The sequence below is a fragment of the Siniperca chuatsi genome, linkage group LG1 (genome assembly GCF_020085105.1).
Source record: "Siniperca chuatsi isolate FFG_IHB_CAS linkage group LG1, ASM2008510v1, whole genome shotgun sequence".
In the NCBI taxonomy this organism is placed as follows: Eukaryota; Metazoa; Chordata; class Actinopteri; order Centrarchiformes; family Sinipercidae; genus Siniperca; species Siniperca chuatsi.
This window is the reverse complement of record NC_058042.1, coordinates 1,316,667-1,332,112: the sequence shown is the minus strand read 5'-3', so window position 1 is coordinate 1,332,112 and position 15,446 is coordinate 1,316,667.

The following is a 15,446-nucleotide window of genomic DNA, read 5'->3' as shown; positions in this document are numbered from 1 at the left end:
GGGAGGGTAACATGGAGTAGAGATGGTTGAGGTCACCAGAAAGGTGTCTTTACTAAACATGTTCCAGGAAGAACATGGTTTAGGTTAGGCTGAACCGTTAGTCCAGGGGGTTCAATCCAAAGATGTTCAAGGGTTAGGGTTTCAGGACGGTGTGTGTGGGGTGGAGTCAGAATAAACTACAGTGTGTGTGTTCATGGTGATGAAGGAACATGTCGCCCAGTGCAGCAGAGCGGCTCGCTGATGTGTTTTAATAGTTTCTGGACAACGATGGAGGAAGAAGATCCATCAGCTGTGATTCACACACACACACACCTGTTAGCAGAAACGTTCATGATGGTTTGAGTCTGAACGTGAGGTTTGTTGACGAAAAATAGAAGAAATATACAGAATATAATCAGACTTTTCCATTAACACCAAGCTGAAAACCATTGTTTCACCTCTTCTGGTTGAAATTTAAAGACTGATCCAGCATCAGTTAGATGTGGTCAGTGGGCGTCTGGCTCCAATAACGGCCATTGAAGGTTTGATTGTATAATTATCAACGTCTCTCTACATATCTGAGGATCAGTGACCTCATTAGTTTCTAACCTACATCTATGCAGACGACAGTGTACTTTGTGAGCTTCTTCTATGTTTTTGGTTCATTTTCTCTCTGTGTAATGAATCTTTCACTGGGGGAGTTAATCAACTCAGCGCCTACAAACAACATCAAATAGTGAAAGACAAGCGTTCGACTGGAGTGCTGGATCCAGTCTGCCCCTGCAGTTTGTTTTGAAGTGCTGAACAGTAGCCAACGGCAGGAGTGGTGAAATGTTTCGCTTCCCCTCGTTCACTTTAATTTTAATGATGCTCTTCCTCAAGCTTAAGTAAAGTCTTCCACAGTGGGTGCTGGAGCCAGAGACGGTTTACAACTCCTTTGAAATCAGATGTAAGTATATATTTAATTTTGCTGCTGGATGGCTGCAGGCACATGCAGACACTGAGATTAATTGGCACAGCATTATGTGCCCTTATAATATTACTGCACCTTCGTTATCTGCCGAGTGAAAGATCTGACTGAAATAAAACTTTGTTTAAAAGGCAGAGCTCTGTGAGTTTTCTGCACTACTTACCTGAAAGTTTCTTGACTTTCTCCCCACTTGTCAGAACTCAAGAGTGTCAGCAGCAGCGCACAACGCAGGGTGGGGAGCGATGATTCCCTCTGTAAACTTCCAGCGGATGGCTTCCCATCTAGAATGTAAATAAGTTGGTGTGAAATAAGTAATGTGTACAAGTTTATCTCATAAATGCAGCAGGGAGATTTGCATACTCGCAGGCCGCAATTCACTGAGGCTTTTCACCTCGTAATCAAACTCTTCTGTCTTTGCTCCCAAATATGTTCAATAAAAGATTCCACAAAGGGTACATATGTTTGGCTGTTTGCCTCTCTTGCTTCATCTTTGTATGTAAATGGGGAGAAAAGTACACTTTACAAAGGTTTGTTGTTTTCCGGCAGCGCTCTGTGACATCTCTGGGACACGTCAGCCTTTCAGCCGGATCCTGTTTCAGCAGCAGCAGCAGCAGCAGCAGGGACGACGCGGGGCAGAAAGAGATGAAATATTTATGCTAATTGTTGCAAAACTTCCCACAAAAGAAGACAAGAGGCATGTGATGAGGAGCTGTCAAGCGGCGCTGTCATAATGACGAGCCTGAAACCCACGGAGGAGCAGAAATCAAAGGCTCGTGCACGCAGCGCTCGGGTCCCGGACGGGGCGCGCAGAAGGTCGGAGCCCCTTTAAAAATATTTATAATGAAGGGCTGGCATCAGGAGCACGTCAGGGCGAATTAGCAGACACGGGCGTCACCGCGCTGATTCAACCCTGCAGGCTAACTCTGCTTCTACCTGACTCCTCAGTCTCTCTCAGCGTCTGTCTACGTCTCAGTCAAGAAGCCAAGGCCTGACATGAAAGTCAGGATGCAGGCCTGATAAACTTTGCATATTCCCCAAGAACAAGAGCAGAAGAAAAAGAAATGGCAAGATTAAACATGTGCAACTCAGTAGGCGGGCATAAATAAAAATTTTAAAGTTCCTGTGCCTGGCTTCATTTGCATTTGGCTTTGGAGAGCAGAATGAAAGGCGGCAGAGTCACGGAGAACAAGCGCCCTGTGTGAAATTCTTGTCTTTGTTTTGACTCACAAACAAGTGTTTTTGGTTGCTGTTTTTTCTTCATGTGTGTAATGATGATTCAACAAGCTGCGACTTTCATGGATCCCGTTCAGCAGGAAATATTTGTTGTGTTATCCGCCTGTGTCAGTTTGTAGTTTTCTGCGAAAAAACAGCTTCTCTTTTGTAACGGGGGATCCTGCGAGCGGAGCACTAATCTGCGTTTAGCCAGAGGAAATGTGCCGTCGCGGGGCTCGTTCCTCGGGCGTCGCTTTGATCAAAAGCCCAGTGGAAAAACCTCCTTAAGGGCGGAGAGAGAAAGGCGCTTGATCTCTGCGCTTAATTAGCGGCCCGCTTCTTAATTGTTCATTTTACAGAACGGGGGAGTGTGGATGTGGCGGCCTGGTGTGCTCATCATAATTCATGACTTGAAGCCTTGATTTGAGCTGAAAAGCCACTAAATGGTTTTACTGAGAGCTTCGTGAAATCTGTTGGTTTGCATTATGCATGAATGATTTGATGTAGTCTTTTTATCTTTTGAATTTTCAAAGTAATTGCTTCTTCCTGGAAAATCTTTGGTGTCAACAACAGATGTGTCAGGTGACATATGTTGAGTTGAAGTCCAGTTGTTTGCTGTTGAGGAAGGCGTTGAACTGGTTAAGAAAAATAATTGCTCTGTGGCTCTGCTGGTGGCAGGCGAGGGCGACATCAGGATTCACCGCCGCCGGCCTGTGGCGTCGTCAAAAGGCAGAAGAGTGTTTCTCTGTCAGCGTGAAAAAGAAACAAGGCGAGACCTCGCGCTCTCCGCCCCCTGAGGAAAAACAGAGCGACCGTCCTGATCTGCTGTTTCTGCTCATCACCATTAAAACAAAACCTGAGGCGGGACGGAGCGGGCGGGATGGGGGGGTAACCCGGGGTGAGGGCGAGGAGGGGCGACACCCACCACCCACCAGTGTTTCTCCAGAGTGGGCTGCCAGATAATGTTCAGGAGTTACAAGCTGATTTATGATGATTTATTAGATAGAACAATAAACATATTTACTATTTTCAGAAATGGAGAATTGCTATTTTTCACATATTCCTTGCTTTTAAAGGAAAAGGCAAATTATATTTATATTTAAGTTACTAAATTCCATGTCGCTGTAGTTTTTATCAGACCAACAGGAGGAAACAGTGCATCTGTCGGGGACTATTTCCAGCGGCGGATGAATCCACATGTGGTGCTGTAGTGAGTGTTTGGGGCAGCAGGACGGTGTGTGTGGGGCTGAGGCAGAATAAACTACAGTGTGTGTGTTCATGGTGATGAAGGAACAACAGAGCGGCTCGCTGATGTGTTTTAATAGTTTCTGGACAACGATGGAGGAAGAAGATCCATCAGCTGTGACTCACACACACACACACACACACACACACACACACACACACACACACACACACACACACACACCTGTTAGCAGAAACAAAAAAATATCACCAGACTTATTCTTTAATGCTTTATCTGTGAAGCGCTCGTGCGTCTCAGCTGACTCTAAACACTGCAGAGAGACTTTGATCCAGAACAGGAAAGTTCATGTATTCCTCCATTTGTTTTGTCTCTTTCCATTGGCTCTCATTTCACAACAGATTTTGATCAATGCGTTTGCTCCTGGACATATTTCTGAACTTTGACCAAACTTTTAGCCTGTTTCCTTTTTGTCCAGGGAGCCCCGTAGAGGCCCTGGTCCCCACAGGAATACGATTTGCATCTTTTTAACATAGTTCACTTTTATCTTTTTATCTTGTCAGGCATCTTAAGAACAGTGAAAACTGATATGTAAAATTGATTTGTTATTACTTAGGCTAAATGTCACTTGTTTGGGGTTTTTTTTTAAATTAATTTCTGCTTTCTGGAAGGTTCTCCACAGGTCGCTTTCATATTGCATCTAACATTTTGGACCCATGAAGACGTCTAGTTGATAGAAGTGCTGGTGGACATATTTTAAAAACTCCTGCTTAAAACAGTAAGTACATTTTTTGCTCCTTTGTACTAATTTAACGAGGGTGGTAAGTAAGTGGTAAAGAATGAATCTGGTGCGACTGCTAGCAGCCTGCTAACAGTTTGCCCTGTTAGCTGATGTTGAGTCACTGGTAGCTTAGTCCTGCTAACTCTAGGTTACGGCATTTTCTGAATATGAACATTTTGTCTGATAAATTCTGCCTCGTTCTCAGATCACAGAGGTGAAATATCATCTGTCATCAGCAAATCTACTTTTTTTTAAAGAACGGTTTTTGAAACGTCCCCATGACTTTTGACATGACTTCAGAAACACTTGAGATTTGGAGGTGGATTATTCTTAAACTCAGATCTCTCTGTTGTTGTGTTTAACAGATCCTCCTCTCCTGGCTTCACCTTCAGAGTCCTTCAGTTGTTGTTTTCTGCCGTCCCAGCGCCGGCGGTCAGAGGAGGAAGATGGCGGCTGTAATTATCTCGTCCGTCTGCGGCTCCACGGGGAAGGAGAGGCTGACATTTGGTTCATGTTGGAGTGGCCGTCGTGGTGATTTCTGCTCGCCGTCTGAAGGTCCGGGGAGTGTGAGAGAGAGAGGGGGATGATGGGATTGAAAAGGAAGGCCGGCGATGGGATTACGGGAGCGTGACAAATGAGGATTAGCTCTGCTTTAAACAAATAACACTCGTGCAGGTCAGCAGATCAGCCCTCAGTGTGGAGAGCTGAAAGAAGAGCTGCTGCTGACTTCATCATCAGTCGATCTGTCTGTCTGTCTATTTATCGATCTGTCTATTTCTACAGAATTGACATGGTAGCGTTTCAAAGTGACTGTCTCTAAAGTCTTGTACCTGCTGGCTAACAAGCGTTTGATCTTTTATAGAGATCTTGAAAGAATTTGCTTTAAAACAGCATTAAATAGTTTTCTGTCCACTTGGGGACGGCACCACACGCTGTAAACACAACACTGACACATTATTAACTTGTAAAGTAGCTTCTTTTACAAACTAAACTAAAAAATAAGCCACCTGTCCCTGTAATCACTTTCTTTTCTGTTTTAATCAGGCGCGCTGGAGTCGGAGTCAGTCTACATAATGACGTTATACTAAATGCTGCGTGACATTCACGGTTTTTGTATTAATTTAAACGCACAGGATCCAACAGTTTTATTACAGAACAACATGCTGTTGGTCATAGCAGCCACAGCGACTCCACAGGCAAGAAGACTCAACTACTGCGTGGGAACTGAGTGAGACTGGATGCATGCAGGCGAGGGATGTGACCTCTGTGACCGGGTTATCACGGTTTATAGTAATGCAGGGCAGAGAGGATACGGCCATTTCACACAGGGGACGAGCGGATAAAACGTGGCGTTCAGCCCGAGTTGGACTCGTTCACACGAGACAGCCGACTCCAGCCTGCAGCGTATTCGTACAGTTTCTAAAGACTCTGTCGGTCCACGGCCATTTCCATGGCTCCCAGAAGATGAGCTGTTATAACTCTGCTGATCCTCTGACTTTCCATCTAGCGCCACCATCAGGTCGACACGTTAACGCGTCCGACACTTTGGTTTCTGACCAAACACCTGCAGAGCTGCTGGCGCTCCCATCAGCCTCAGCTGCTCTCTGTGTTTACTGCTAAGTAGCTAATGCTAGCATGCTAACACGCTAAACTAAGATGACGAACATGGTAAACATTACACCTGCTAAACATCAACATGTTAGCATTGTCACTGTGAGCATGTTAGCATGCTGATGTTAGCATTTAGCTCAAAGCACCAGTGTGCCTAAGCACAGCCTCACAGAGCTGCAGACGCTCAGTGTGGTTCTACACTTATTGTAGCTCACAGTTGGTCTGAAAATTAGGAAAGCATTTAGTTATGTTTAACGGCTGAATGACTCTGCATTAAGAAAATATAACCTGTGCCACAGCCTTCCTGTAATGCTTCCTGTAATGTTTTGTATAGTGTCTAAACTGTAATGTCTATAATTATTCTGTTGGACTCCATGACGATGTGGCAGCTGCATGTTCACGTTCAGTCTGTCTGAAGTTTCACCAGCTGTCAACATGTCCAACAGTTCCTGCTCGCCGTGTTTTAAAGAAAAGAGAAAGCGCGAGACATCCTCGTGAAGCCAGCTCGTCTTCAAAGCTTCGTCACTGCCTGTCTGTTTCTGACGTAAAGCTTCATTTCTCGCTGCTCAACAAGACGCCGTGTGAGTCTTTGTTACTGTGAACTGAGGCAGAGAGACAGCCGACGTGTCCGTCCGTCTGTCCGTCTAACAGGAGACGATATAAAAAGGGTTCGGTACCAGGACTAAAACATGATGTCCCTCCTCCCGCGTACCTGCAGCTGACAGTGAAGCTCATGTGAAGGATTTGATCAAAAGGACAGAATCATTCGTTTCTCTCTCTCCGTCCGTCCGTCCGTCTGTGCACGGAGTGAGACATCGCGTCCGTTACTTGTCCTGCTCCCCAGAGGATGAACTCTTTAGATTTGAATGACCTTTTCTCTAGCGCCACCCTCGGGACAAACTTTACATTTAAGCTCCACTAATGGTACGACTCTAAGGTCACGTTCAACATGAAAGCGCACATTCGGATCACATGCGACATGAATGCTGCATTTCTGCGGTTTACCTCGCGACTTTCCGGCGTGGTCAGATGTGAGTATTACAAACAGCTGTGCAGTGTTTTAGCGTCTGACCAGCCTTTAAATTCACAGATCTGTTACTCAAACTGGACTTCCTGGATCGAGTTTCATGTCTCACTGACGCTTTAACACAGGGCCGATTCATATATTTAAATCTTCAGGAGGTCGTTTGTTGATATCGTGGCTGTAAGAAAAGATCAACTTTATTGATCCCATGAAAGTAGAGGAAAAGAGTTAATAACAAGATAATGGAATGAACGGGCTCATATCTGATTTTGTCTCTTTCTTACCTCCATGTAACGGCTGCAACTCACATTTATTTATTATCATTTAATCTAGCAGTTACTCCTGATTAAATAATTAATTAGTAATTTAGTATATAAAGTGTCATAACATGGGGAACAATGCCCATAAAGTTTACTATCATATGTGACAAGCTATATGACGAGCTCAGTGATATGTTTTGAGCAACTTATCACTGAGCTCGTCCAATCATGTTTCTCTCAGCTCAGAAATAAAAATCCGATCTATTTTAAATCTTAGTGATGCAGAAACTGTTGTACCTGCTTTTATCTCCTCACGCCTCGATTACTGTAACAGCCTGTTCACTCGTCTTAATCTAAAAACTCTGACAGACTGCAGACTGTACAGGACTCAGCTGCTCGGCTGTAAACCAGGACCGAGAGCTGCGACCACATCACACCTGGTTCAGCCTCTTTACATTGGCTCCCTGTTGGTTTCAGGATTGATTTTAAGATCTTGTTGATTACTTTTAAGGCTCTTCATGGCTCCAGATTATATTTTAGACCTTGTAATCCCTTATGAACCTTCACGCAGTCTGAGATCTTCGGGCAGGGGTCTCCTGTCTGTTCCTGAGTCCAGGATGGAAACTAAGGGGGACAGAGCTTTGGCCATCAGGGCCCCGAGGCTCTGGAACAACCTGCCCGAAGACATCAGGCTGTCTGAGTCAGAGTCTTCGTTTAAGTCTCGTCTCAAAACACATTTTTATCTGAAAGCAGATCCTGATTTTACCTGAACTGTTTGTTTTATTGCTTTTATGTGTTTTATTTCTTAATATTTCGTCCTTCACTGTGGTGTTTAATTTCTCTCTTTGTGAAGCACTTTGTGCTTTGTTTTGATAAGTGCTCTATAAATAAAGTTTTATTATTATTATCATTAAAATCAGCAAATCCTCACATTTTAGAAGCTGGAACCAGAGAATGTTTTACATTTTTGTTTGAGGAATAAAATGAGTTTAAAACTAGTTGCAGCAGCAGCTGTGCTCCATGTAAACACACTAAATAGGCCACACAGCAGTTTATGAATGACTTTCAGTCTCACACACAGAGCGGGCTGCTCTGTCCTGAAGTGTGTCCTCATGATGCAGCTCCTGTTAGCTGTGACGCTCCTGACGTCTTCAGGTGTCCTCACAGAGCTGCAGACAGACTGACTGACTGATGGACGGTTAGCCTCCAGCGGCGCTCTCCGGAGGCCGAGCAGACAGACGCTCCAACACTGAGTTTGGACGGAGAAATGCTGCTCTGCCAACAGCTTCAGGTCACTGTTTGGACACATGCAGTCAAAGACTACGTCCCCCCTAACCTGGCCGAAACTGAAAATGACGGCTTATGTGGGATCGACGTGCGTCCATTTTAAATGATCCACCACAGAAAGGGTTGGAGGAGACAGGAGGGCACACTAAAATCTGAGAATATGTTCGTCTTAAAATGTAATTTTTTTAAACAGAGTTTGGTTCATAGTCGTCGTTGTCGCCGCCTGTAAGATCTGCTGTCAGCAACAGTACGGCAGGTGGTGATCCGATCAGTCAGTTGTCAGTACCGCCTTCCTCCCAGCTGTTTAACAAATCATCACGTGGTTCACTAGTGCCGTCCCAGCATGCTTTGCACCTCCTGGGCAGGAGAGAGAGATGCAGCGTCTCTCCTCTTCACGATCATCAGGTGAATCTGTCCAGTCATAAATCTCCCTCTTCCCTCTTTTACAAAACAGTCTTTTCTGTCTTTGCACCATAGTTAATATTTTATTGGTGATAAACATAAAAGCTGCACAACAGGCTAATGTTCTCGTCAATATTATTACTAAATGATAATAAATTTGAAGAGGGTGTTACAGTCAGAGGGGAGTTTCCCCTCCGAGTCTGGAATAAAGGCTTGCACTCGCTTCAGAGAGTGAAACAGACTCTGGATCTGTGAAACACAAACTTCACCAATCAATAAACCAATCACAGCTTTATTTTTAGCTTTTAATTGTCACCCTCACGTGAAAACCTTGTATCTCCAGTATCTATTCTCTTCGTGTATTCAGATCAATTGAATGTCTTGAGACCATTTTCTAGTGCTTTCATAAAAACCAACCTGTGCTCTTCCAACAGTTTTACAGACAGATTACAAACAAATGGATCTGTGTGACTGTTTGTAACCTGTTCGTTCGAGGTACGAGGTTGTCACCTGACAGCAGAGACGCAGTGAAGATGAGTTTAACTCGACACATCTGCGCAGATGTTTGCATGGTTGAAGCTGCAGCAGGTCATACGCGACCACCAGGGGGCAGAAAGACTGCGGCGCTAGCTAGCGCGTGAAAGAGGTTCGGTCAAGTAAATACTTCGAACCAAGACACGAGTCCACGTGAAACAGGTCAGTTCCTGCTCACTTCCTGTTTCCTACAGTCAACGTCGGTTCTTTTAACCACGAACACCATCGTTCGCTGCCCTTAACCGCATGCTTATTATCGTAACCATGACGACACCTTAACAAAGTATAGTTTTAACCCTTAACATGCCTCGACCGCAGCGTGGTAGCAGTTTCCGACAGCTGACGTCGCCCCACTAATATTAGCAGTTACAAAATAACATTCTGCTGTTTTGAAAAAAAAAGTTCTGCAGAGTTGGCGATTAGTTCTTTACTATCAAAATATTGATTAGTGCAGCTTTAATATTTAAGTATTAATGTTTGAAAGTAACTTGATATTGTCTGCTCATTTTCTTTCCTCTGTTTTTCCCGTCTGAACTGACGTTTGACTCCCCTCCTCTCTCTGACTGAACGGCAGAATCTATGAAAGCAGAAATGCAAATCAGCGACTGCTGCCGGAGGTAAAATTAGCATCTTTAATTAAAAAAATTAGCAGCAAACAAACAACACAAAACATACGAACAATTAAAGGAAAAACAACCTGAAGGAGCAGCAGAGGAATCTTTTTATCTGACTTCCGCTGGATTTAATTACCAAACATGAATTAATGTGAGATTACACAAACACACATCACAAATATGTGTCTATGTCTCTACTGGGGACTAATTAATAACCAATATTTTGACATCAAATACTGACTTTGATCCAACAAACACTGATCCGTCCTCAGGAGAAAACTGCCACTCAGGAGAACCAAACTTTATCATGAAAATGGGATTTTTTTTTTGCTCTTTTATTTTTTTAATTTGCAGAATAGAATTCATCAGCCGAACGGGAAATCATTACAGAAACTATCGCAGAACTTCACAGAAGATCCTGTAAGAGCTGTGACTTACTCTGGTAAAAGTTTCCGAGGCAGTTAAAAACTTATTTTGCAGTTTCAGAGGTGTGATGTGATCCACACTGACGCTTTGTGTGCTGTGAGACACGGAGGTCAGATTATTAGTGGTTTTATCTGTGATCACCTAGTTTGACACTAAGTTGTTGAAGGTGTCATCGTTGTGTGTTAACTGAAGGTACAGAGCTGCAGAGTCAGATTTAACTCAAGGATGAGGACTTGGACTTCTGTGAGTCTGAACTGAAGACCTGACCTGAAGTCTCGAGGTCTGAGCCTGGAGCAGTAAACCAGACTGAGGGTCTGCGGCCGGGCTGGCAGCTCTGCGAGGCTGCACTGACGCTAACACCAGCAGAATCCCGTCTGTTCAAACGATCGTTTCAGGTGCACTTCGTCACATTTGACACTTTCTAATTTTTCGTTTTTACTTGGAGGAAAATAAAATTCGTCTTCAAGACTTGAAGCGGCTGAAAATGAAATTCTTCATTACAGAAAAATAAGATTTCTAATCATTTTACTCTGTGAGTGCAGATTTGTTCCATGATGTCACTGCATAAAAGCTGATTCGGCTTTAAACTCAAGGGATGACGTCGCACCCACCTTGTTGATCTTTAAAGGGCTTCTTACTGAATAAAAGCGAAGCTGTCAGAAAACATCTCACCAGTTACTTCACGTGGTTTCACTTTGACCCTCGTCTGCAGAGACCAGGTAGCAGCAGAGACCAGCAGAGACCAGGTAGCAGCAGAGACCAGCAGAGACCAGTAGAGACCAGGTAGCAGCAGAGACCAGCAGAGACCAGGTAGCAGCAGAGACCAGAGTCTTCAGTAAGCAGCTCTCAGTGTGTCTCTGCTGGTCTCTGCTGGTCTCTGCTGCCCTCTGGTGGCCGTTTCATCAAACTGCAAACAGGTGAAAAGTTTAATCACAAACTGTGAAAATAAAGTTGACTTGACTTATTTTTACTTTACTATTAAATATATTAAACGCAAATAAATATTTTATTTCTTACTTTCATTTTAATTAATTAAACTGCCTGATTAAATAAAAAGTGAACGGACTCACTGAAACAGCTGATTATAAATTACAAGAGAGTTTAGATTTTATTTATTTCGTTATTGATTGTTAGGTGAGTCTCAGTGAAAGCACCTGAAGCAGTTTTAAATCTGTTTTATCTGGATACATATTCACACAATAAGGAGAACAGACTCATGACGTGTCTGTGAGATTGAGTCAAAATAAACGACTTTAACACTTTAACTGTGAAATGTCACAGTTTGAAATATTCAGACGGTCTGAAGACGTCTCCTCTGGCTTCAGGAAACCTGACATTTAATAGATCGAACGGTCAATCGATTAATTGTGAAGACAATCGGCACACTAATCAATAATTAAAATAGTTGCAGCCCTATTAATCATGTGAAGCGACTACACAGTTCCACCGTGTGTTGTTGTGATTAATTCATTTGATCGATCACAAATGTTTTCGTTTGTTCATCTGGATACTTTGAGGACTAAAACCCCAAAAACACATCGAATCTGGAGCGCTGGAAACTATGAAATAGGTGGAGTAAAATCCAGTCTGATGTGCGCTGGGCCGAGTGCTGGTCTACTGCTGGCATGTCTCCTTGTCCAGTTCCCTCTGGGTGACGGGCATTAGCCAACAGGTCTACAGGTGAGGTGAGGTTTTTGAGATGCTGTCCTCAACACTGAAGCATAATCATCCGCCACTGGAATGCAAGGTGGGGAAGTAGTCTAAGATATGCCCTCCCAGACAACTCCCACACTGCAACAAAATCTCCACTCAAGGTCAGCAGCGACCCACTTAGCCACAGCCGCTCAAAGACTATTTGAACATGGCCCAATCGGACTCCACATCCCCGGAGGTGAACATCTTGCAGACATGGGGCCTCAGCCAGAAGTTCGCAGTCAACCCTGACCCCCCACCTGATCCAACCTGATCCAACTCACTGCCAGGTGTTGATCAGTTGACAGTTCTGCTCCTCTCTATGCAAATGCACAGCCGCAGATCTCACAGGACCACCACAAAGTTGATCGTATATATTTGACTTAAGGTGGTCTGGTACCAGGCACACTTAATGCTCAGATAGGATGTTTGTTACAGACAGCACAGCAGTCCCATAAAAAAAAAAAACACCACTCGGTCAAAACGGTTTTGGTTCTGCTCAAACTGACAAACTTCTGACAATCAATTTTCAGGAATTAGGGAAACCAATCGAACCTCCGGCTTTATTTGGTGTTATCTCGCAGGATCTCAGTCCTCGTGACTCTCTCGAGAATATACTAGCATTTGTGACACTTTTAGCAAGACGTCTCATTTTATTAAAATAGAAAGAAACATACCCCCAACCCTCCCTCTGCGGCTGGAGGGTCCAATGAGTCATCTGACATTAGAGAGAATCAGACATGCCACTAGAGAGGCTTAGTCTATGCAGATGAGATGGACAATGGCAACATTTTATCTACAACAAAAGAAAGTCCTTTTTTTCTTGTAAAATTATTATTATTATTATTTCATGTGTAGGGGTTTTTTTTGTATCTGCATTTGTGCACTTTGAATGTTGTGTAAATCTGAGGTGCGATAAGATCGGGTCTTGGGTTACATGTGCTGTTAAAAACAAGATATGTATCATTTATAAATGTATTCAAAATGGTATTTTAGTGATCCTTTAACAAACAGACCTTTAACAAACAATGCTGAAGAGTTCACTATATGTTCTAATGTCTGTGAATGCTTTTAATAAAATCTATACTTTTTATCTTGAGGGCATTTTTTCATTTGATCGCTGTCATGATTTCTGTCATCAGCTGACCTGTGTTCACCTGAGTTTCAGCGTCAGCTCTCAGCCTCAGGTGTTCTGTAGCAGGTAACGAACGAATGAACATGAACCAGCACAGAAGTCCGTCAACAAGTCGGCAGTCAGGTCCAGGTCAGACCAGTCACCTCCCCCCAAGTTTTCCCATCACTTCCCATATTTTTGAGCAACACATCACTGAGCTCGTCCAATCATGTTTCTATCACCTCAGAAATATTGCAAAAATCCGATCTATTTTAAATCTTAGTGATGCAGAAACTGTTGTACCTGCTTTTATCTCCTCACGCCTCGATTACTGTAACAGCCCGCTCACTTGTCTTAATCTAAAAACTCTGACAGACTGCAGACTGTACAGGACTCAGCTGCTCGGCTGTAAACCAGGACCAGGTGCGACCACATCACACCTGGTTCAGCCTCTTTACATCGGCTCCCTGTTGGTTTCAGGACTGATTTTAAGATCTTGTTGATTACTTTTAAGGCTCTTCATGGCTCCAGACTATATTTTAGACCTTGTAGTCCCTTATGAACCTTCAGGTAGTCTGAGATCTTCGGGCAGGGGTCTCCTGTCTGTTCCTGAGTCCAGGATGGAAACTAAGGGGGACAGAGCTTTTGCCATCAGGGCCCCGAGGCTCTGGATCAACCTGCCCGAAGACATCAGGCTGTCTGAGTCAGAGTCTTCGTTTAAGTCTCGTCTCAAAACACATTTTTATCTGAAAGCAGATCCTGATTTTACCTGAACTGTTTATTTTATTGCTTTTCTGTATTTCATGTGTTTTATTTCTTTATATTTCGTCTTTCACTGTGTTATTTTATTTTTCTTGTTGTGAAGCACTTTGTACTTTGTTTTGATAAGTGCTCTATAAATAAAGTTTTATTATTTATTATTATTATATGATTGATGAAGTCTCCCAGTGGGACTATGGAGTCTCCAGGCAGCGGCCTCTGCAGGACCCCATCCAGAGACTACAAGAAGAAACTGCAACACAGTGACCCTCTGCAGGGACTCCGGGGTATCCCCCTTTTAACCTTTCAACCTGGGCAATTCTGGAAAAGGAGACGGTCCAGCCCCCATCCAGGAGTTTGGTTCCAGATCTGGTGCTATGTGTAGAGGGGAGCCCCGCTATATCTAGTGTGTATCACTCCACCACCTGCACTAGATCTGGCCCATTACCAGCCAGAGAGGTGACATCTCACGTCACTAAAACTAGTTTCCACGGCAGCGAGGCTTTTCTCTGTGTGACAGATCAGCAGGTTCTACAGTATGACCACGAGATGGCACCGCTTATCGTCATTCATCAGGCAGAACCTTTGGTCTGGCAGTCTGGTCTGTTACTGGAACCCAGTACAATAGCTTAGGACTGTATCTCTGATGATGAATCTGATTTGCGTCCTTACACATTGCCGCCTTTAAAACACTCAGCATTTGTCAAATTCATAAGGTCTTTACAAAGCAAAGGAAGGAACACAATCTCAAGTGACGTTACTCTGAACGAGGGACAGCAGAGGCAAAGACAAGTCTCACTCGACAGTGCAAAAAGTTTAAATGTCTTCTTTAAAAGCAATCAGTCACCAAGTGCATAAGTCCCCCCCTCCCAGGCCAGGCCAGCGGCCCCCCAGGTGATCTTTGAGGCCTCTGCTGTACAGGATCCAACTATCGAACAGCTGACAGGCAGGAAGCATTCAGACAGAGAGGAAAGAAGAAGCACGAAGATTGTTATGGATGCTCAACGTTTACGGCAGTGAATGGAAAAACTTGTGTTACCATAGAAACTGCAGCTCTTTATCAGTAGAGCCTCACATCAGCTCGAGAGCATTTCTGACTGCCGGAAATGACATTTATATACAACTCGTGTGCAGCAGCTTCACTGTGTTGATGAGGTGTTTAGGGAGGCCTGCGAACACAGAATCACAGCAGTCGAGGTGACTGCAAACAAAAGCCTCAGTGAGTGTTTCAGGTGTCCGGAGGGAGAAGCGGTGTGACCGTTGGCCGGTGGTAAAAGGCAACTATAGTGGCACTTTGCCTGTGTGGAGTTAGTAGATGTATAGAGGTTAAAGCAGTGCACTGGGGTTAAAGTGGCTGAAGCTAGAATCAGTGCAGCAAGACTGGACAGCTTTTATATATCATTTAACTCTAGAGCTGTTATTTGTCTGATTCATCATCATCATCTAGCTGAATTATGTCAAGCACCCACAATAAAAACCCAAATCATATCGGCAGTTTAATATCAAACAGGATAGGATGGGACTTTGTGTGAACATCTCAAACTTTTCTGGGCGTCCTGGAGATCTAATCAGGTGGT